Source organism: Macrotis lagotis, chromosome 8 (genome assembly GCF_037893015.1).
Source record: "Macrotis lagotis isolate mMagLag1 chromosome 8, bilby.v1.9.chrom.fasta, whole genome shotgun sequence".
In the NCBI taxonomy this organism is placed as follows: domain Eukaryota; kingdom Metazoa; phylum Chordata; class Mammalia; order Peramelemorphia; family Peramelidae; genus Macrotis; species Macrotis lagotis.
In genome coordinates this window covers 157,342,819-157,367,586 of record NC_133665.1, presented here as the reverse complement: position 1 = coordinate 157,367,586, position 24,768 = coordinate 157,342,819, and positions in this window count along the sequence as shown.

Genomic DNA, 24,768 nt, shown 5'->3' with positions numbered 1-24,768 from the left:
AGGCACATGATTTATTTAACTAACTTCCTTTACCACGATTTACATAGCCTACTAGCATTCCAAATAGGGGAGGGTCTAGGACTGTTGGAATTTTCATATTATTTAAGCCACAGAGAGCTGAGACACATACCTTTACTCAAGAAAAAGAGAGATTTAATAGAAGCTACCATGCACACATAGACATTAAAGGGAAACTACCACATCTGGAAGAATAAAAAAGGCTATTAGTCTAAGTTGAATTACAAATTACTAAAATAACTATTAACTCAGCAATAAAATTTCAAATCTACTTCAAAATGATTCCTATATATGAAAAGAAGAAAGAAAAGAACAAAAATGCTTTTATTAATCACTTATGTTTCAAGCCAATTGCCAAGCCCTAGGAAGACAAATATAAAACAAAATCAGATTCCCTTGGAGAGATTATAATCTAGTGAAGGGGTGTGCACTTTGAGCTATATTGTTACTGAGATGATGAATGGGATTAGGTAACTGAGTCTTTTACAACAATCCTAATGTATAACACATAAAGCTATAGGATGAAATTGAAATCCAGCCTTGTTCTTAAGAAGATTTGACTTCAAACCTGCCTCTGAAATATATTGGCTATATTACCTTGGACAAATCACTTAACATTGTAATGCTCCATTCAATGTCTTGTGTCTAACAGCTCCTAAAACCTCCTAAAAGCTGATTGCCTTCATTGGTAGAATGTGTTTCCTTACTGGGAGTACCTTACATTGATGAATGTACAGATTTGGAATATATACATACATATATATATATATATATATATATATACACACACACACATATATATATGTATCTGTATACACACACACATACATAAGTACAAAAATACAAATGGAAGGATGAATGGACAAATAGAAAGAGATGGAGACAGAGGAGAGAGAGAGAGGGGGATGGATGGATAGATAGATATATAGATAGATGGATGGATGGGTAGACGGATAGATAGACAGTAGACAACAGAAAATCAGATAGTCTGGAAGATAGATAATAATCACAGAAAGTCTGATAGATCACTAGATCAATAGATAGGTGTTAAGGATAGACAGACAGATAGATAGATTAATAGATGGATGGAGAGAAGGATGATAGACAGATAACAGATGTTATTATATTATTATATTACTGATATTCAGATGTATAGATTAGATACATAGAGAGATGGAGAGACAGACAGCCAGACAGAGATAGATACAAATCTAACAGTAGGGCCTCTCTGGAAATGAGGTCATGTAAACTTTCTAAATCTTGATAAGGAAAAAAAAAATGAGAGAAATGAAAAAATACTCATTCTCAGCACTGCTTTATTTATGATGTATCAAGAAATTTTTACTTGTTATCAGGAAACTGTTCCAGTAAAGCAGAATGGAAATACATTACTCCAAAAATTAGTGGGTTCTCTCACCTCTGAAATCTTTAACTGGACATTGTTTAGATAGACACTCTTTGAATATATTGTTAAGGGCATTCTCTTTTGGTTCAAATCTACTTCAAATGGTTCCTATATATGAAAAGAAGAAAGAAAAGGAAAAAAAAGTTTTTATTATTCCCTTATGTTTCAAGCCAATTGCCAAGCCCTGGGGAGACAAAAATAAAACAAAATCAGATTCCCCTCAGGGATGTTATAATCTAGTGAGGGGGATGGACTATTGAGGTGCCTTCTAATTCTGAAACTTTGTGAGTCTATGATTTGGCAACTAAGAAGACAATGGTGATCTTCATGAAAGAAATTTCACTAGTGCTCCCTTCTCCTTCACCCTCAAGGATGGGAGGCTTAACTGTAAAAGGTTAAATACCTAGATAGAAGAAAAGAATGGGAAAATGGGAAGCTCGGAGTAGCATAATGGACAGAACACCAGACTCAGGAAAATCTGAATTCAAATTAGGTCTTATATAATCAGTAGTTGTGTGACCCGGGCAAGTCACTTAACCCTTTTTGCCTCAGTTTCCTCTTCTGTAAAATGGCATACTTTTTTCAATATGTCAACACTAAAAAAGCACCTAGTTATTCATCTATTATCTCTCACTTCCTCAATATAACTGTCCCACTTCCATCTTTGGCTTTATGTCTTAATGATTTTAAGGGATAATTTTATGATGACAAAATGATATTTTTGTCAGGGAAAACTTTTATTCTTTGGATATTATGGCATATTCTATGTTTCTCATCCAGACAAAATCCCTGAAAGAATACAAATACTAAAAAGATGGGTTTTTATTTTGGGAAATATATAGGAAAATATCACCACCCAATTTCTTAAAATCTTTTTTTCCCTTAAAACTAAATAAGGTGAGCATTTTCATAAGCAATGTTGAATAAAAAAGAATTTTACGTGAAGTCATAAATCTTTATTTTATATAGCTTTCCTGCCTTTCCATAAAATACATAATATATTCAAGATTTAACTTTCCAAACTGCTGCTTATTTAGTATTGCCCACTTTTCCAAGCACATCTATCTTCCCTTTTTCCTCCCACCGAGTCCTACTGTCAGCTTATTTGTATATCCACAAAACATGCCTAATACATATCCACTGAAAATGTAGTTATTATTTACGCTTTCAGCTCAACTGTAAAGATTGGACAATGGGTGTGCTTCATCCACTTGGTTATTCCAGTATATATAGTTAGGCCAAATCATTTGCATGATAATCGATTAAATCTATTAGTCTCCTTGGCATCATTCCAATGCTATCAATTATACATAGGAACATAAAAATATATCACTAAAAATAACAGGTTCTTGTAAGTTGATGGAAAAACTTCAAGGACTCCATGAACTTGGTTAAGAAAAAAAGTTTTCTTCCCTTTCATTAATCTAGAAATTAAATTTATTGTTTCCTTTAATTACTTTTTAAAATATTTCAAGAAAGGAATCAAAGGTTCCATTAAACTATTAAAGTAATCCCTGACTTTGATAATAACTAACCTCTCAACCCAAAGAATTTTGGTTCCACTTGAATACTGTATGGAAAATTCTATTCTTAATAATAATAATATTTTTATGGCAGTACCACTTCACTTACAAGGCATTATGCTACACATTTTATAAATATTTATCTTACTTGATCCTCACAGCAACCCTGGCAGATACATGGCATTATACCAATTTTATTAATGAGGAAACTGAGACAAACAAAAGTTAAGAGAGTTGTCCCAGGTCACTCAGAGACAAAAATCTTTGGTAATCATGTCTCCTTGACTTATGCTTCACTTTATATTAAGACTCATAGAAGCAGACAAAATTTTCTCTGTAGTTTCATCTTTTAGGAAATCTGTATGATTTTAATATGCATAAAAGACACCATCAGAGGAATATTTTCCTTTATTAAATTAAAAATTTTTAAATTAACAAACACTATAAGACCAAAGGATTTCTCTGCTGTCTTCACATTTTTAATCAATCATGTACTATGAAGATGTGGTCTGTGAGATAACAGATTTTGCTAAAGCTTCTCTGGATATTTCTTGCACCTTAATCAAAGATGTCTTTTAATTTATACATGGATAATTCTCATAAAGATTTTGTAGCTAATAATTGGCTGTTGTTAATATCTTCTCAGTTGTATCCAGAAAAATAATTGCTTTATTCCCTTTATTTGCTATGCTCTTCTTTCAGTTATTTGAGAATAAATTTGTTCCCTTCTTCCAACTATGTTCTCCTTTAGCAACTTATCTGTGTATTCTTGGTTCCATCCAACTGTTCTTCCTAACTTTGCTTCTTTCATTCAATTTCTATTTGTACCTTCAGCAAATAAGGGGCTCAAACATTAACATAATGGAAATTCTTTATTTTAAAATCCTCAGTAGATATTTTCCTTTTGTGTAGAATGTCCTAATTTTGTCCTGCAGAACTCTCAGGATGATTATGTTCTTGCCACATTTTTTGTGAACTTGGTTTCCCTCCACTGTTTTCCTTAATCATCTCCCATCATTATCCAAAATATTTTACAAATAAATTAACTTTCATACCTAGTATTTCCTTTGATTTCATGATATCCCTGCTTAGAATAGACATAAAGTTGTTAGCCGCTTGAGAGGATTTCTAAGATACTTTGGATACCTCATTGTAGGGATGGATTTTTATTTATTAAATTTCTAGAGAAAATATTGACAGTCTCTCTCTCTCAACATATTTTCTTTTATCAATTTCATATTTCTCATCATCAATATAATTTCATTAAAACTATATCAAGTTGGGGTGGCTAGGTGGTGCAGTGGATAGAGCACCGGCCCTGGAGTCAGGAATACCTGAGTTCAAATCCGGCCTCAGACACTTAATAATTACCTAGCTGTGTGGCCTTGGGCAAGCCACTTAACCCCATTTGCCTTGAAAAAAAAACTAAAAAAAACTATATCAAGTTGAAGTTATTTTCAGTACGTCATACACAATTTTTATTCTTTCATCATTTCTTCTGATTTTATGCCTATTTTGATCGCCAGAGGTCAAAATACTGTATTTGCAAAAACTTTCAACAGAGGAAAAATCTACTAATTTTTGTGTTGCTGTGAAATAGTCATCAATGGTTGAACAATTCACTATATAGTCCTAGAGTAAGTCTGTACAACTGTATCAGAAGTTCTCAAAGCCATTAGAGCAATTTTACACTTTGCCACCTAAGTCTACATTTTCAAACAAAGAGTCCCTTGTTTCTTATTTGTCAATGGATAAAATATCTATTCAACACCTCTTCAAGTCAGGTACTTGGCTAGGTCTTGAAGGTCGAAAAACTAAAAGAGACAATTCATCTCCTCAAATAATTTACATTTTAATGGAAGGAGTGATATGTATCCAAATCCATGATACAAAGGAGCCTGGTAAAGTGAATCAAAAAGACTTTGAGAAGTGGATTTTGATTTTCACTGTAAGCTGAGAGAATCAAAAACATTTTTCATGGATGAAGTGTCAACCTAAGTAGGAGTTTGAAGGAAGAATTCTACTCGAATATGTGGAGAGGTATATTCCAAACATTGATGGGTAATTTAAACGGAAATATGGATTTGGAGGAGGGTTAGGTAAAAAAACAGAAGACAAGAGTAGAACAGTTTGACTGGTATAAGGAGTATGAAAATGAGAACAGCAGAAGAATAGACAGGCTAGACAACTAAACGAGATGGATATGGAGGGGAGAGGGGAGCTTTAGTGTCAAGGTTGAGTATGACTCTTAGGAGGAAGGCAATGCCAAACACTGAAGACTTTTGAAGGAAGGAATGATGATCACAGTAGTGCATTACAAAGCTCTCTTAACAACTTGTGGCATATAATTATGATTGGAACACTATCTCAATAACAAATGATGAGCTCAATGATCTTAGAAAACTATGCATAGATTGCAGGAAATAATGAAGAGGGAAATTAGCAGAACCAAGAGAATGCTGTTGACAGCAAAAAGCAATACTGTTTTAAGAAGCACTTTGAGCAATTAAATCATTTTGATTATTATAAATAATACCTAAATCAACTATTATCTGCATCCAGAGGAAAAAAAACTGATAAATAGAGGATGTATAGAATTGTTTTGTTTATATGTGCATATGTAGGTATATAAATGTGTGTATGTATATATAAACAAATATAAATTCTTTCTATGTATATGTATATAAAGACACATTTGTGTCTAATGGTAGCCATTTGTGGGGGGAAGGAAAAAAAGAAGGGAAAGTTAAATAATGCTTTAAATAAAATTATCACTTTATTGTATATTTAAAAGGAATAGCAAGCTGTATATAAGTTTTACAGTTTCATGAAATAATCTTTTCCTATTCTTTTGTGTTATTGAAATACTTATTTTTTTGCCTAAATTCAGAATATAATAAATTAAAATCAAACAAAAAGAAACTTGGGCAATGATGTAAAGGTTGTTGGACAGAAATGTTTAGAAGCAGAAATATCAAATAGAAGAGATTTGTGATAATTCAAGAAGTAAAGACCTGAACTAAGGGGTTTGAAAAAAGGGGGGGAATTATGTGAAAATGTTGTTTAAGAAATAGAAAAAACTGATACTTTGTCCTATTAATTCAATCCAATAATTATTTGTCTATTATAAACAAACCAACTATACCGAAATCACAATATTATTTGAATGATCAGAAAAGTGGACAAAAAAGAAATCAGTACTTTACCCTCCTACAATATTCAGAAATAGCCCCACTGGTGGAAAAACAGTGAAACTGCCAAGGATTTTGTGATTACTCTCTCCAGAGTGAAAAGATAATGGAACAACTGATAAACGCCAAAAAAAAAAAAGCAAATATAAAGGATTGTTGACACAGTGGCATACTCTTCTGTCATCTGAGATAATTTTTACTAATTTCAATATAAAATATAAATTATTGTTGAATGTTTAAGTAAGTGTTCAAAAAGAATCAAAACTTTAAATTTTCTTTAAATGTATGATTTAAAATACTTTCTTTATTTGTACATCCCAGGGAAAATTCCCCTACAAATGGATTTCTGATTGTCTATCAGATCCCAGCATCCACTGGGGATTCAATTATAAGTAAATTACTTTTTTTTTTTAACAAATCTTTAAATCTATTAGAAAAAATCTATTCCATTAAATGAAGGATACAAGAATTGTGCTTAATGCATGGAGATATATATATATATATATACATATATATATATATATATATGTGTGTGTGTGTGTGTGTGTGTGTGTGTGTTTGTATATGTATGTGTGTATGTATGTGTGTGTGTATATATATATATATATATACATATATGTATGTGTGTGTGTCTGTGTGTTTTTTAAAAGGTCCTTAATAATTCTCTAGATATAAGGTGTCATTTCTCATTAATTCTCTCTGGAAAGCCAATTCTCTGGCAAATCTACAGAATAAAGCAATGTTCCTCCACTATTTGTCTAAGACTACATTAGTCATTCTGATATCACTCCCACTGTTAATAAGATTACCTTTTGTAGAACTAAGTTTAAGCCAGAAACAATTCAGCTAAGGATTGCTCTAATCATTTGAAATAATATTCTCTTTGAAACTGAGAAGGCAGAATGTGTAGGGGGTGTATGGTTTGTTTATTAGGGTGATAGATAGGAAAGCAATTCCAACAGTGAGTGATCTGAGAAAATCATAGCTTTGCAAGTTGTAATGTTGTTTTTTAAAAATTTTATATGATTCACATTCATGATGATAACTGTACAATGCACTATATAGCTAATCAGTAGTGATGAGGTACCTGTGAAAACCTCCACTTAAATTAGCTTAAATTCCCTTTCAGTCCTTCCTTTTTAGTACACTTAAAAGATTTAAATAGATTGTGAGTATCACATATAGATTCAGAATCCCTATTTTCCTCTTCTTCTTCTTTTTCATTTCAGCTCCTAAGGGGAAATGATTTACCTTTTTTAATCCAAATTTTTTTGATTTGTATTTAAAAATTTGAGTTCAAAATTTCATTCCTCCTTCCCTTCCTGAGACTGTAAGCAATAAGATATAGGCTATATATTTTCAATCATATAACACATTTCCACATTAGTCATTCTGTATATGAATATTTGAATAAAATCAAAGTGGGGGGAAAGCATGCATTAATCTGTATTTAAATAATATCATTTTTCTTCCTCTGAATGTGGATAGGATACTTCATTATGGGTCCTTTTAGATTACTTTGGACCATTGTTTTGCTGAGCATAGCTAAGTCAATTATCTCTTCATCAAACAATATTGCTGTTGCCCTGTAAAACATTCTCCTGGTTCTGTTCTCATCATTTTACAGTTCTTGTAAACATTTACAGATCATTTTGCTTGTCATTTCTTATATTACAATAAATTCCACTATAATCATACCACAAGTTGTTTAGTCACACCCCAATTGATGAACATTCCCCCATTTTCCAATTCTTCACCACTACAAAAAAAAACTGCTATAATTTTTTTTATAAATAGTTCCTTTTACATTTTGTGGATGTCTTCAGGTTTTGCTGGATCAAAGTTTTATATTGCAGTTTTATAGCTCTTTGGGCATAGTTCCAAATTACTCTTCAAAATGGTTAGATAAGTATATTAGTGTTCTGTTTTCATACATCCTCTCCAACATCCAATATTTTCTTTTTTGTTGAATTAGTAAAGCAGATAGGTTTGAGGTGGTAACTCTAAACTGCTTTAATTTGCATTTCCCTAATCAATAGTGATTTAGAGGGGCAGCTAGTGGATGCAGTGCATAAAGCCTGGACCCTGGAGGCAGGAGAATCTGAGCTCAAACCTGACCCCAGTCACCTATTTACCTAATGGTGTGACCTTGGGCAAGTCACTTAATCACATTGCCTTGCAAAATAAACCAAAAAAAGAGTGATTTAAAGCATTTTTTTCATATAACTAGAGAATTTGATTTGTTTGTCTGAAAACTGTCTGCTCATATCCTTGACCATTTATCAACTGGGGGAATGACTTATATTTTATAAATTTGACTCATTCTCTATAAATTTAAGAAAAGAGTCCTTATCAGAGATACTTGCAACAAAAAATGTTATTTTCCCCCCAGTTTAGTGGTTTACTTTTGAAAACCAGAGACAGGCACAGTGATTTGAGTTGAAAATATCACATATGACACTGTTAGATTTCTAGAGATTAATTTCTAAAAGGAGAGAATTCTGCACAAAAATGGAGCAAGTTTTCTGGAAGGAAGCTCTCACCATTAACTATAAAAAAATCATTTTTTAAAAACAAATAAGCAAGGACATTGAATTTTCTTATTGTCTATCTTTATTAAAATTACTGTCTACTTATCTTTTTTATAAAAAAACATATCTCCATATCTTTATAGGTAGGTATTTATACATCTCTCCATATTTATGTGCCTATATGGAGAGATGTATAAATACATATTCATGTACCAATTTATGAATATATATTTATCTGCCTATACATATAAATGTGTTTATCAAGGTGTATGTAGATATTTACATAGATACATATCTAAAGATATAGATATAGACTGCCCAAACACTTGAAAACAAATTTTAGACATTGAAGGGAGAAGGTGAGGGAATAAGAATTTATTGTCTACTATGTTCAAGGAATTGTTCTAAACATCATCTCACAACAACCTTTGATTTGGTATTATTATACACTTCATTTTACAGTTAAGGAAATTGAGGCAGGCAGAAATTGAATCACTTCTTCAGGGTCACAGAGCGTTAGTAACTAGGGTAAGATTTGCTCTAAAGTCTTCTAGACTCCACAGTTCCACCTAACTGCCTATGATATAATGAATCTATGAATTGTTCAATATATCCACTCTTCAGTCATTCAACTAGCATTTTTTAAGTGTGGAGTCTTTGCCAGTCATTAGGGAAACAAATACAAACTGACATCACCGTCCTCCTCTAGAAGTTGACATCCCTTTGAAAGTGGGAAGAAATAATATATACAAAGATAAAATTTGATATGTGCAAACTAAACAAAGACAGGATAGAATGATGGTGAGAGAGAGAGAGAGAGAGAGAGAGAGAGAGAGAGAGATGGTTTTTACAGTCTACATTTAACATCTCCCTCTGACACTAAAAGATGGGAAAATCAGGTAAAACCACTAATTCCCACACTTAAATATCATTAACAATTAACCAAATGCAAATTAATTTAATGAATCGCTTAATGAACCAAAATTATCTTGTCTTCCTTTCAGTCCTCTTCTTCACTTTTAGGCAGAATTTCAGCTTATGAATAGGTTAAAAATCTAAAATATGATTTAAAATATTTTCCCATGAAACATAGTCATTAAGTTCTCAGGTAAGCTTATGAATCTGATTTAACAAATAATCTCATTGACAATTATATATTTAAACAATAATATAGCAGAATATTACAATATTCAGTTTCAAAGTATAATAAACATTATTATTATAATTATATTATGTTATGGAAATGCTTATTTTATCCCATAAATTTAAATTATTTAGAAGAATATTCAATATTCATTCAGTCAATAGCAACATCTATTCATTATTTATTATTGGCAAAGGATCAAATTATACTCTGTTTCCATTAACTCTCATATTTATTAAAATATGAGTCATTCCCCAGTTGATAAATTGTGGAAGGACTGGTGTTTTATGAAGAAATCAAAGCTACCTATAGTCAAAAGGAAAAATGCTGTAAATCACTATTGATTAGATTATTGCAGATTAAAAGAACTATGAAATATCAATCCACACCTATCAGATTGACTAAAATGACAGAAAAATGGAAATGTCAAATATTGAAAGGGATGTAGAAAAATTGCAACATCTTTGTTAATGGAGTTGTGTACTGTTCCTAACCATTTCAATTAGGAGATGTGTGCAAAGGCTATAAAACCATGGATACCCTTACACTCTGCAATACCACTCACTTCTAGGACTGTGTCCCAAAGAGATCAAAGAAAAGAAAAAGGACCTAGATGTCTGTACAAAAATATTTATATCAGTTCTTTTCATGTTTCTAAAGAATTATAAATTGAGAAGTTGTCACTCAATTGTGGAACAGTTAAGAAAATTATGATTGTGCTACAGGAAATGTTGAATGGAGCAAAATTTTTTTCTGAAAACCTGAGAAAACTTTTATAGGCAAATGATGCTAAATGAGCTAAAAGTGAAGGGAGCGGAACCAAGAGAACATCATGCAAATTAATACTAATATTGTAGGATGATCAACTAAGAATGACTGAAGTCTTCAAACTAATTTAATGATTCAAGACATTCCGAAGGACTTATGATGAAAAATTCCATCCATCTCCAGAGAGAGAGAATAGATGAAATGACTGCAGATTGAAGTACAATTTTTTCCCTTTATTTTTCTTACTTTTTTTGCAACATGGATGATATGGAAATATATTTTATATTATTAGTTCACATGCATTATTGATACCATATCCCTTGCCTTCTCAGTGAAAGAACAAGGGGAAGGAATAAAATTCAGAACTCAAAAAATTATTTTATATAAAACTTAAAAAAGAAATACATTATTTATTTTAAAATATAAAAATACTATGAATGATAGTATGAATAGTTCTTACATTTAGGCAGATTACAACCTTTTTATAACTTAGCAAATGAACTTTAAATGTTTCTGAAGTTAGGGGTGCCTAGGTGGTGCAGTGGATACAGCACTGGCCCTGGAGTCAGGAGTACCTGAGTTCAAATCTGGCCTGAGACACTTAATAATTACCTAGCTGTGTGCCCTTGGGCAAGCCACTTAACCCCATTGCCTTGCAAAAAAAAAAAAAAACAACTAAAAAAAGTTTGTTGAAGTCAAATATGTCAATGTTTTTGAATAATTGGACAATGGGCTCTCTGAATTAAGCTAGGCTAGTCCATGGGCTATAGACTTTCAGAGAATCACTGGGTCTCTCTGTACTGGCTGCCTTTCCTTTGTAGAATTTTAAGAGTTTTTACTTTTCCAGAAGCACTTTCCAAGACTCCAGGTTCACCTCTACTAGATAGTAAAAGTAAGACCTTAGTTAGACTATTCATAATAAAAAAAGAACAGGAAAATAACAAAGTCTAAGACCACTAAAGCATAAATTCTGATGTTTGAGGAAAATGAGGTTTAATGTTAAAAGTATACTATATAGGACAGATACTATAAAGGTTTACAGATGATTTCAGGGTATTTGTTTCAAGGGATTTATAAGTTGGCAACACTGGTTCATTGGGAGGCTGGGAAGAAGGCAACTATTTTATAAATATTTCATAGGAAGTCTAGACTAACTTTTTTTCTAATAGTTAAATTCTGAGAGAAACAGATAGAAACAGGCAGAGAATGAGACAGAGATAGAGAAAGTAAAGATAGAGTCAAAGACAGATAAAAAACAAAGTAGAAAAAGAGCAAATAGACACAAAAGAGGGAAAAAAAGAAAAAATATTTATAACTTTTCAAGGAAAGAAGGACCTTATAAATGATCAAAACTGACTTAATTCTCATAGAAGAAAAATGGCTTTTCTAATGTCATATAGACCAAAACTTACTTCAGTAATCAAATGTTCTGACTTCAGTTCAGAGATTTTTCCTCTGTCCTAATCAATATACACAAAGAGGAAGATTTTAACTGAAAATAGTGACAAAAGATATTGGGAAATGATTTCCAAAGGGATACTGGGGGAAGGGAATCTATACAAGGAGTTAAATAAACTGTGAGGGAGATAGCCTAAGGAACTGGGTGTGGATTAACTTCTCAAAGTTAAAAAGAACAAAGGAGGAAAATAAAATGGCAAATGGGACAATGGGAGTCTTCATTGCCAAGTATTGTCATTTACTGAGAATAGCTTTATTATCATTCTAATAAGACTAAAGAGGCTGAATGAGAGAAGGAAAAATGGAAAATCTATTGTCAAATCCTCCTAACAAGTCTTTCTCACTAGAGGACAATGTCCATGCAGACCTAATATCTCCAACTTGTGACATATCTAAATATATTGATTTATCTCAGTCCTCAGCAGAATGCAAGCTCCTTCAAGAGAGAGGACTCTCATTTCCTCATTGCCTAACAGCATATATTAGAATAGGGATAGTTGGCTTCTGATTTCTGCATATAGGTAACTTTCAAGGGAGGAAACTCCCTCCATTAATACAGATTGGCAACTTTCTTAGAGAAAGAACAGAAAGGGACTTAGTGCTTTTTTCAGTATCATATATATATACATATATATATATATAATGTTCTAGAGGCATGAGTTTTTTTCAGATTATGAGACTGGTTCTCTAGATAATCTGCCTCAATGCATAGCTTAGACACATGTTATAAAATTTTGTAAAATTGGATTGAACTTCAAGAATTTTAATTATTCATGAAAGATGAAAAACAATTAATGTTAAAACTAGGAATTATCCTGGTCATTACACTGAAGATTTCCAATAATAGTAGGGTTACAAAGGCTTATCCCATTAAAGGTAATGTAGCTCAAGGACTACTTTGTCCAAAATGTTCACATAGTCAGACAGATGTTTTGTCTAATGTAAAAGGGGGCAACTGTCTGTTTCCAGAAAGCATTCCTCTTTGTTTTCAGTCTTTTTGCCTCAACTGTGTGATTGATAAATTGTCCCAACTAACATGAGTTGTATTAACTGACATTTTCCCCCATGTATAATAAGATGCATCTTACTTTGGGGGCCCAAAATTTGAAAAAAAATTTACAAAACTCAAGTTTTATTCATCATGAAATTCATATAATTCATCATCACTGTCAAAACTCCCATCCATTTGCTTGACCTTATCTGTGTTTGAAGAGGAATCCCTGTCTTAGGAGAGGCTCTGATCTGGGCTTGACCACAAGCACTCCCTGGGCAAGTCTGGTACATGGACACATGCTCAGTCTATTCTGTTTCATGAACCTGAAGAAGCAATTATGTCCTCCTCAGAAATCTTCTTCTGGTCTCCTGCTGAATCATCTTTGAAGATACAAGAATTCTAATGGCCCTTGGCTCTGCAATGCATCTCTCCCATTCCCTAACTTAGGACATTTGGCTCACCTGCCTCTCATGGCCTTCTTCTGTTGAGGCATTTGCAGTCTGGTTTCTTCTTTCTGAGGCCACTCTCAGATTGCTTACTAAGTCAGAGGAGGATAAGACTGACATTCAGCAGCACAATTTCCATTCATTTTTGCAAACTGGATCCCTTTGAACTTGAATTTAGCAGTGTTTGAAAATCTTTTTTTGAGCCATTTCTGAGCAGAACATGGCAAAAGGTAACAATATACCAGTAACAAATGCAAAAAAAAAAAAAAAGAGCGCAAAGCCAACAAGCACAAAAAAGTGGGAAATGCAAGTTAAAAAAAAACTGACACCCACCATAGAAGACACTCCCAGCTTTTAACACTCAAACTTTTTGGAAAATTCCCCCTCATATGTGGGGAAATATGGTAAATTTTGAAAAGGCATTAAGTTTTGATATAATTCTGAAGAAAATGTCCTTTTATCACCTTTGAGTCACCTTCTTGGATGATGACTCTAACAAAGGCCTTTGGTAACAGCAAATCATATCCCAGACTTGAAGACCACTTGACCATAAGGCTTATGTTGCAGCCCAGTCATGAACCAACAGAAGTTTGCAACCTCATTTTCCCCAGTCTGATACTGTCTGGTGTTGGAAATTTTGGGATTCTTTTTGGAAGGGACAGTTGTTGCTGCATCTATATGTACTTCCTTGGAGGACAAAAACTGAACAAAGCTTTTATAACAGCTAGCAAATAAATAAATTTGAAAAATGTGTTGCAAATGTTGCATCAATTGGTCCTTACAACACATTGTGATGATGTTATAATTATCTCCATTTACATATAGGTTACCTGATAATAAGAGTATTTAAGTGATCTGTCCAAGATAACAAAGTTATAGAGAATCTTAGGCAGCATTTGAATTCAGGCCTAGCGCTTAATTCACAATATCACTTAGCTGCTCTAATGTCCAGTCATAGACAGTTGGAAAATAGTAAATCCTGAAGATGGGGTGAGGGAGAAAGACAATAATAGAATGAAACCTGCCACCAAAGTCAGTTTTCTTAGCTAGAGACTTCACTATAGATCTCTACACGTATCTCAAAGTACAGAATCCCTGAGGAGAAAAAAATGAACTTGCAATGACACCCCAAGAATGCTAAGCATATTCAGTTTGTCTCCATTATCATGTAGCCTGGGAACAACAGATAGAAAGAAGAAAAATCCTGAATCCTCAAAAATAAAATAAAATTCTCAAAAAATTGTTATATGGCATTTGAAGACTAGCAAGTTAAATTAAGTCATTTCATTTCCTGAGGTACCTTGGAATGTGGTTCTATGACAGCTGTCTTTTGCCATTGTTTTTTTGTTCAGTTGACTCTGACTCTTTGTCAGACCACAGTATGCTGACCTATCTATCCTCTACTATCTCCTAAAGTCTCTCCAAGGTCATATTCATTGCTTCTATGACATTGTCACTCTTACCCTCTGAACTTCTCCTTTTTCTTTCAATCTTTTCCAACATCAGGTATTACTGGTTTTTTTTCCCAGAATCCTGCCTTTTCATTATGTGCTTATATTTTATTTTTAGCTTCAATATTTCTCCTTTCAAAGAATAGTCTAAATTAATGTAATTAATGTAAGCTATGGATCTATTGCTACCTTGAAGACTTGCTGCCTGTCAAATACAAGTACAAGAAAAACAATGTGGTAGAGAGTTATCCTGGAGCATGCTAGTAAAGATCATAATCAGGTAAGAAACTCCCTCTGCTAATTCAGGTTCAACTGTTCTGTCACTTAGTCTTAGATAATTTCCTGGGGAATTAACATGATTTCCCCAGGGTTATGCATCTCTGAACAATTGATGAAATAGTTCTGTAGACAAAGACCCTCTTCACACAGAAAAGGAGGGTTGATCTAATAAAAAAAAAAAAAAAGACAGGGAATGTCCATGAGTGGAGTCACCAACACCAGAGGAATTATAACAAACTCTATTTTTATTTTCAAATAATATACTAATGAATAATATATTCAAAGATACTTGGTATCTCTTCATTCAGTACCACCAGATTTGTAAATGGCCCAATTTCTTTTTCTATGATGAAGCACAAAACTATCCATACCTTCGCAGTCACAGCTATCACAAGGAAAGACCTTTGGGAATGCCTCCCTGTGTTAGGTAAATGAAGAGGTCATCCTATAGTCAGACATTTGGAGAGTTTCTTGGGCACAGTAATGGGAGCAGCTTCATTTCCCTGCAATCGGACTGAAGTCCAGTATGTGGCAGTGAGGGGTAATGCATGAGACTTTATAGGTTTCCTTTTATTGGGTGAGTCCACCCAATAAAGGATTTGCAAAATTGCACTCAGCATAGAACATCTGAAAGAATCAAAAATATCTTTGTCTGTTCTCTGACATCTTGTAACTCATGAGAATGGTCAAAATGGCAAGAGGGGTTTGAGTAGGACCATTTCTTCATATAGGTACAAAGGCGGACACTTAATTCTGTGTTCTAAACTCATCACCAGGGTTCTTTGTGTCTAACTACCAAAATTTGGTATAACAAGTTATGTTGAAGATATTTGGATGCTATGCCCTCAATCCTCAAAAAATGATCTAAACACAGCAATCTAGAAAATAAAGCTTATGAATGTAAGAAACATAAATGGTTCTTAAATCTGATAAATCAGTGCTAATTTCTTCTCTGAAGATAAGTTCATACATATTTTGCTGAACATTCCTTTGGGAAGAAGTATTAACTCTGGGGATAAAACTGTTCTCTTGCTTTGTTAGCTCTCCAAATGGAGAGAATAGATAGAAAAGGAAGTGACCTCAAACTCTAGGTACTCCAATAAGATATCTAATACCATTAATTTTAGCCATTCAGAAATTAAAATAGTCATGAAAACTAGAGCTATTAAACTATCTTAAGTGCTAAAGCCCTAGTGTTTATATGTCTGAATATTTTCGGCCAAAATAAAATTCCAACTATATTTTATTAAATATTATTTGAATTCAATGTAATTGCCTATTTTAAATAATGAATAGGGGAATAATTCATTCAGTTCCCTCCCCAATCCCTCCCCATAACTACAGATGTAGGGCTTTGTGAAATGGAATTTACAAGTACTAAAAAGAAACAAAAAGTTCGGAATCCCATGACTAGTTTCATTGAATTATTCATGATATTGATCAGCACATTTATTTTAAAAAACAGATAAAGTTAGAACATCACTCCCTCAGGATATACTTCTTGTTAACTTGCATTATTGTAGACTAGGGAATTTCTCTTTAGTGATTTATAATTTACATATGTAAATTTATTTAAAAACATAATCAGCATCATCTTTTTTTTTCTTTTTCTTTTCTTTTTTTCCCCACGTCTACAGCAAAAAAGGTATCTGTGCAGGTGATAATTTTCAGAGAAGTTGGCTCATCAGGGTTCATTTCTGGTAATCGAGCTTAATCACAAAAATTAGATAACTCCTCAATACTAAAAATAAATGCCATAATAATGATGATTATGATGATAGTGTTGGTGGCAGATAAGAAATTTAAGACAGTCCTTAAATTGCTAGGCTTGTTTTAGACTATTGATTGTCAAATCTCATTTGCTTTAACTTATTAGACCTAAAATAATCAAAACTTGATTATCCTATATCAAATAAGAGCAGAAGTATTATGGATAGCAAACACACACACACACACACACACACACACACACACAGAACTGGGAAGCAATGCTGTGCAATTTCAAAGCAGCCTCTGATACTTACTACGATTTGACCTCTAATTAACTTATCTTTCTAGACCATGTTGCTTCATGTGAAAAACAAGAATGTTGAATTCCGTGTGCTCTAAAGTGCTTTCTAGAGTGAGGATCCTATGATTATTTCTTCCACAGATATCACTGTACTTTCCTAATATTACCTGTCACTGAGGCAGAGCAATCAAGCTTGTAAGACATTTTATATATGTTAGTTCATTTGAATCTTTTAACAACTAGGGTAAGGAGGGAGAGAGGAGAACATATTGTCATTGTTCGCATTACACTGATGAAGAAACTGAGACCTAGAAGATTAATTGACTTGCCCAGAGGCCCCATCTATTTATAGTCTGAAACAGCTTTCAAACTCAAGTCTTCCTAAGTTTAAATGAAACACTCTGTACCCCACCTAACTCAATGCTGGAATCAACTGTCTATGCAAGGTCAGAACATGGACTTAGGTTCAAGATAAAATATCACCAACATGCTAGAAGAAAATATGAAGATTCAAAGGCATGACACACAATTACTAACACCAATACTCTGAACTAGTTTTAAAAATAATCAAAGGTCAAAAGTAAATAAATGACAGAATAAGCATCAAAATAAACTATTTACTTTGAAAATAAATTAACTTTGCTCATGTTTCACCATTGTAAAACCAATTAACAGACCAAGACATTTCTATTAACAAATATAACTTCTTGACAAGTTGAGACATAGGTATCAAGGGCAACACCATCTAAGAATATAAATATTCAAAAACCCATATTAAGATGATGGAATGTTATGAAAATCATTAATTTTTTTCTTTGAATATATTTTGTTTTTCCCCAAATATATCTTAGTTTTTTTAACATTTTAAAAATAAAGTTTTGAGTTCCAAATTCAATCTCTTCCTTCTATGCTCCCTGAGATAGTGAGCACTCAGATCTATATTATACATGTGCAAAGATGTAAGGCATTGTCATGTTAGTTATTATGTGCAAGAACACTTGTATAAAAAAGATTGAAAATATGTGAAAAATAGCATGATTCGGTTTGTATTCAAACAATGTCAATTATTTCTTTGAAGGCAGATAATATGCACCATCATGAATCTTTTGGGAATATCTTGGATCATTGCATAGCTGAGAATATCTAAGTCATTCACATTCTTCATTGAGTAATTTTGCATAGTACTGTGAAAAAATCTCCTGGATCTCCAAAGTGAACTTTGCATCAATTCAGTCTTTTCAATTTTTTTCTGAAATCATCCTACCCATTATTTCTTAAAAGTTAATAATATTCCATAACAATCATATACCATAACTTGTTTAGATATTGCTACTTGATGGATTCCTTCAAATTCTAATCTTTAGTCACCACAAAAAGAGCTGCTACTAATATTTTTGTACCAATATCATCTTCTCCTTTTTAAAAATATATTAGTAGATAGACGTAGCAGTGGGATTGCTGGTACAAAGGATATGCACGGTTTTACAGAAGTTTGGAGATAGATTCAAATTGCTTTCCAGAATGGTTGGATCAGTTTGCAACTTTACCAGCAATGCATTAGTGTTTCAATTTTCCTACATCTCATCCAATATTCAGTATTTTCCTCAAGTGTCATTTTAGCCTCATTTTTTTCCCTTTTAAGCCAGACTAATAGGTTTGATACCTCAGGTATCAATAGGTGATACCTCAGAGTTCTTTTAAGTGCATTACTAACTTATAAAGCATTGATTAATAGTGATGGGAAGAATGTTATGATGAAAAATTATTGTGAAAGTCATCAGATCATCTAAAATACACTTAAACATAAAACTTCAAATAGAATTATAAATAGAAATTGGAAAATTTCTGTTAAAATTATCTATAGCTTCCACTGATGACAGTGGAAGGATTAAATTTGGAAATCTACCATTTCTCCTACTACTTGTAAAAGAAAATTTAAAAAAATCTGTCCATTTCAATCAGTATGGATTGAATTATTCAGTTCAATAAGGACTGAGTAATATTTGAGAGTCTCAAGCCTTCCACAGTCAAACGGCAAATATTTATGTTCATGGTGTAGGCTCTGTCCTAGAAAATAAAGTAAATAGTCTTGAGAAATGTCTCACCATACACTTCACACAATAAACTGGACTATTCTTTGCAAAAAAATAGAAAGAATTTTTCAATGAAGGGAAAATGAAAATTTGAAATGTCTGAAGGGAAACCGTATTTGTTAGGATGTGTTTAAGTTAAAGGATGTCAGACAGAAGAGTAGTGCAAGAAGAGAAGAAAAAAGGACAACTTTATACTTGTGGATAAAATTTAACTCTGAAGCTCATTTTAAAGATGAGGCAACAAGATGCTAAGAAGGGAAAGTAGCTATTTGCCCTCTATTGGGTGAGACATTACCTATTACACATCAGAGGGAAAAGAGAATAATAGTAATGCTTTCAATTTGCTGTTAAAAGATGGTGGGATAGGATAGGGCAGAATTAAAATTGCAGACTCCCTTTCACAAGATGACAAGAATTAAGATAACAGGAACCCCCAAATTCATTTCCAAGCAACAACAAAATAAATAGCCCCTCCCTCAAGAAAGATAAGGGAAAATAAATTCAAACGTCAGCACAAAAAAATCTTTCTCACTTGAGCAAAAGGGGTACACAGTCTAATCCAGGATGGATCCACACAAGCCAGCAGCAGATCATACCTCAGCAAACCAACAAATTTCAGTCCTGGGAAAGGACAGTGGTAAGGCCTTACCAACCTGGTAAAGGTCAACATTAAGCCACTGAATTCCCCAGGTGGGCAGGTCAGCAGTAGGACCCCATGCTGCCCACACTGCAGTCAACAGTAAGGCCCTATGCCCCCAATGCAAAAAACTTGGGACAGTGCTCCCTATACCCTGGGAGTAGGGTTCAACTTTAAAATAAAGTTAAAAGTAGAATCAGTCAGAAAGAAATCACACTCAAAAATTCATTGAGAAAAGAAATCCTTAAATATTATAATAGCAAAAGTGGAAGCATATGACTCTGTGAGACTTCAAAAAATAAAACAATCAAAAGAATGAAAAAATAGATGAAAATATGAAATATTACATTAGAAAAATAGCTGAACTGGAAAACAAGTATAGAAGAGAAAATTTTAGAATTATTTGACTACCTGAAAGTAACGAAGGTAGTGGAGAAAACTTGGACCTCATAATTCAACAAATTATGGAGGAAAACTGCCCTGATATCCTAGAACCAGAGGCAAAATAGAAATTGAAGGAAGCCACCAATCTCACTATGAAAGTGGTCCTAAAATTAAAATACCCAGGAATACCATAGCCAAATTCCAGGGCTAAGAAACAAAATTGTGAATGAGTGGAATAGATTATGCAATACACTGTAGAAAATGGCTATGGTCTAAAATTTGACTAACTCAAAGACCCAAGGTTTGGGGACAAAATTTCTCTTTTTGATGAAACCTGGAGGGAAAACTGTAAAGCAGTGTGGAAGAAACTAAGTATAGACCAATATTTTACAACACATATCAAGATAAGGTCAAAAAGGGAATAATTTGTATATAAAGGATGACACCATGAACAAATTAGGAGGAAAAAGAACAGTTTACCTTTCAGACCTATGGATAAAGGAAGAAATTTGAATGAAATAAGAGATAGAAATCATTACATGACATAAAATGAAAAATTTTATTATATTAAATTAAAAAAGTTTTGTGTAAACAAAACCAAAAAAAAAAAAACCAAGACTCAAAGACAAGCAGAAAATTCAATTTTTTTTCATATAGTGTCTTTGAGAAAGTTCTTAGTTCTCAAATACATAGAGTACTGACTGAATCAAATTTATAAGACTACAAGTTGGGGCAGTTAGGTGGTACAGGGGATAGAGCACTGACTCTGGAGTCAGGAAGAGATGAGTTCAAATCCAACCTCAGATGCTCAATGATTACCTAGCTGTGTGACCTTGGACAAGTCACTTAACCCCACTGTATTGCAAAAAAAAATTAAAAATATAAAACAAAAGAATGCACGTTATTCCCCAATTGATAAATGATCAAAGGATATGAACAGGAAGTTTTCAAATGAAGAAATCAAAGTTAAACATAATATAAAAATGTTCTAAATCTCTATTTATTATAGAAATACAAATTTAAACAACTCTAGAAGGTACAACCTCACATCTCATTAATATGACAGAAAAGGAAAAAATGATAAATGTTAGACAATATGTGGGAAAATTGGGACATTAAGGCAATGTTGTTAGAGAATGTGAACTATTCTAGAGAACAATTTCAAAATATGGTCAGAGGTCAATAAAACTGTGAATTCCTTTGATCCAAGCAAATACCACTACTAGAGGATTATATCTCAAAGGGAAAAAGACCTATCTGCATAAAAATATTTATAGCAACTCTTTTTATGGTGGCAAAGAATTGAAAATGAGGGAATATCCATTAATTGAGAAATGACCGAACAAATGATGGCATATTATTTTAATATAAAAATCTATCTACTATCTCTCTCTCTATATATATATATATATATATATATATGTAATATATATATATGTAATATATATATATACACACACACACACATATATATATATATATAAATATTTTGATATAAGCAATGATAAACATGATAGTTTCAGAAAAACCTGGAAATACATGAACTGATGCTAAATGAAGTGAGCAAAACCAGGAGAGCATTGCATACATTAGCAGCATGGTACAATAGCTAATAACCTTGCTATTTGCAGCAAAACAATTTTCCAAGTTAAGTCCCAACAACTGATGATGAAAGCTGTTTTCCACCTTTAGAGAAAGAATAGAAGGTATCTGAAGACATATCAAAGCATAACATATTTTATATTATCTTTTTCATGGTATTTGGGGTCTGTTTACTTTCATAATGTGACTAATATAGAAATCTGGTTTACAAGATTGTACAAGACTAAACTCCTTCAAATTGTTTACAATTTCAGGGAGAAGGTAGAGAAGAGAATGAATTTAAAATTCAATTTTTAAAATGGATGTCAAGTATTATTTTTATTTGAAATTAAAAAAATAAATTATTATATAAAAGGGATTGTGGGACAGATATTTGTTGACCTAATTACAAGAATAAAACAGTCTGTTGTTTTCCCAAAGAATTTATCCAAGATAAATAAATGTGTTTCAAGAATTGCCCAAATGGATTTATATCATTCATTTCTAGAAATTCATGCAGACCTACATGAAATTAGCAGAAAAATCTAGACAATATTGCCAAAATTGTTCATTTTAAGTCCAAGGATTGAAGACCTTAGAGGTCACAGATTGTGTTTTTCCTCAATACCTTCTACTGAAATGATTGTAATATAAAACGACTATGCTATAAAAATAATCAGCAGGATGGTTTCAGAAAAACCTGGAAAAATTTCCATGAATGGATGCCAAATGAAGTGAGAAAAACCAGAAGAACATGCACAGTAACAGCAATACTGCAAAATGATTGGTGCTGTACAAAGAGCAAAGCACTTATCTATTCTAAGCAATGCAATGATTCAAGACAATTTTAAACAACTTATAATGAAAAATGTTACCCACTTACAGAGAAAGAAAAGATTCTGAATACAGGTTGAAGATGTTTTGTGAAAATATTGGATGAAAAGGGGAAAAATGTTTTTATAAACTGAATAAAAATATATTTAAGAATAGGATTTAGGATTTTGGACTATAGCTTAAAATAGAAGGAACACAGTCTATTGATCAGGGATAGAGTATGCTTCAAATTATTCATCTCCTATATTCCAACACTCTCAAAGATAGAAATACTTATAGAATAGTCATCTGATTTGTCTTTTTCTCTCATCTCTCCCCCAAACTTCAATCCATTTTTCACTGTTTAAAAGGTAGTTCTTTAATGTACATAGGATGATATGTAAACTCTTAATATCCTGCCTCTTAAATCTTTCCACAATTTTTTCATCTCACCTTCCTTCCAAGTCTTCCAATATGTTATTCTATTTCTTCACTGAAAGTATTCAAGCTAAACTGGATTAGTAGATATTTCCCAAAACTAAAAATGTCATGTCATCTCCCTCAAAAGGATATGAACTACTTGAGCATAATGACTACTGTTCCATTTTTATGGTCTTTTTATTTATCATGAGCAGAAGTCACAGTGACTGGAACATAGTATGCATTTCATTTATGCTTCTTGAATTAAATGGTTCTATTCTTACTTAACTTTTTTCTTCTCTTATTTTATGAGTTTCCCATGTTTTTTTCTTATGTGGAAAAAAGTAATTTAAAGTTTTGTCTTTTGGTGATCACATCTACCATCATGACACCTATGTACAAATTACTTTCAACTTTATAACTCCATCAAAAAAAACTGTCTTCAATGATAGTTATATATTTTCAGCAACCTGTGGTATAATTCCATTTCTATGACCCACTGACTCAAATTCAACATATACAAATCTGAACTTAATTATTTTCCCTTCCCCCACCACTGCCCCTGAACTTGCCTCTTTCTCTAATTTCTTTGTTTTTACGGTATCACCATATTTCCAGACTCATATACTTGGAGTCATCTTTCACCCCTCTCCCCCTACCACAACATCCAAACAGCTGCCAACTACTAATAATTTTAGCTTTACAATTTTCACATTTGTATTCTCCTGATCAATATCTTTGCGCCCAATTTTGTTCTTTCTTTTTTTAAACTATTGGAATTTCTCCCTAACTGGTACTCTTTACTTCAAGGTATGCCCTTGAATATATTTTTAAAATATATCTCTATATCTTAAGCTGTTTCTAAGACTACTTTGTCTTCTCTCCTCAAATCTGCTAACCAATGATTATCCTCAATTGTGTCATACTATTCCTCTTTCTTCAAAGTTCTGGTTATTGGTTCTTATATGATTAGTCTCTTTTTTTTTTTGTTCTTATCTTTTTCTCAGGGCTTTTGCTCCCACTACACTTTTTTTTTTGTAAAAGTGGATTCTCCTTTTTTCTTTTCTAATCTTCATCTGTTGTTCTTTCCTTCCTGACAGACATGATCCCAATTCAAATCCATTATGCTTACATTGCTTCCTTTTCTTTCTTCTGAGATGGAAGTTATTTCTCTCTCAACAAACTTACCCTACCTCTTGGTAAGTATCTCTTGGTCCTTAATTATCTTTTCCTTGCATGATAATTTTATCTGATTAATCTTCTCCCCCAACTCCTTAATTGATGAAAGTCTTATAACAGGATCTGTGTTGTACTTATCTTTGTATGCACACCATAGATGATGCTTTATACATTTTGAACTCTTAAATCATGTAGTTAAAATATGTATTATTAATACCAGCCAACATTATGGTAGGGACAATTTTGAGTGGCTTGGGGGAAAATAGCTAAATGAATGTTAGGATTGTTCCATATTTAAAAGGCCCTTTAGTTCTTTGATTATTTTGATGCTTCTGTGTTGAATCACAGTCATATGGCATTACCACAGGAATACTAATTCAAATAGATGACTTCTGTGGTCCAAATGAATCCTAAACCAATCTCCTTCCTTTATTCATTACAG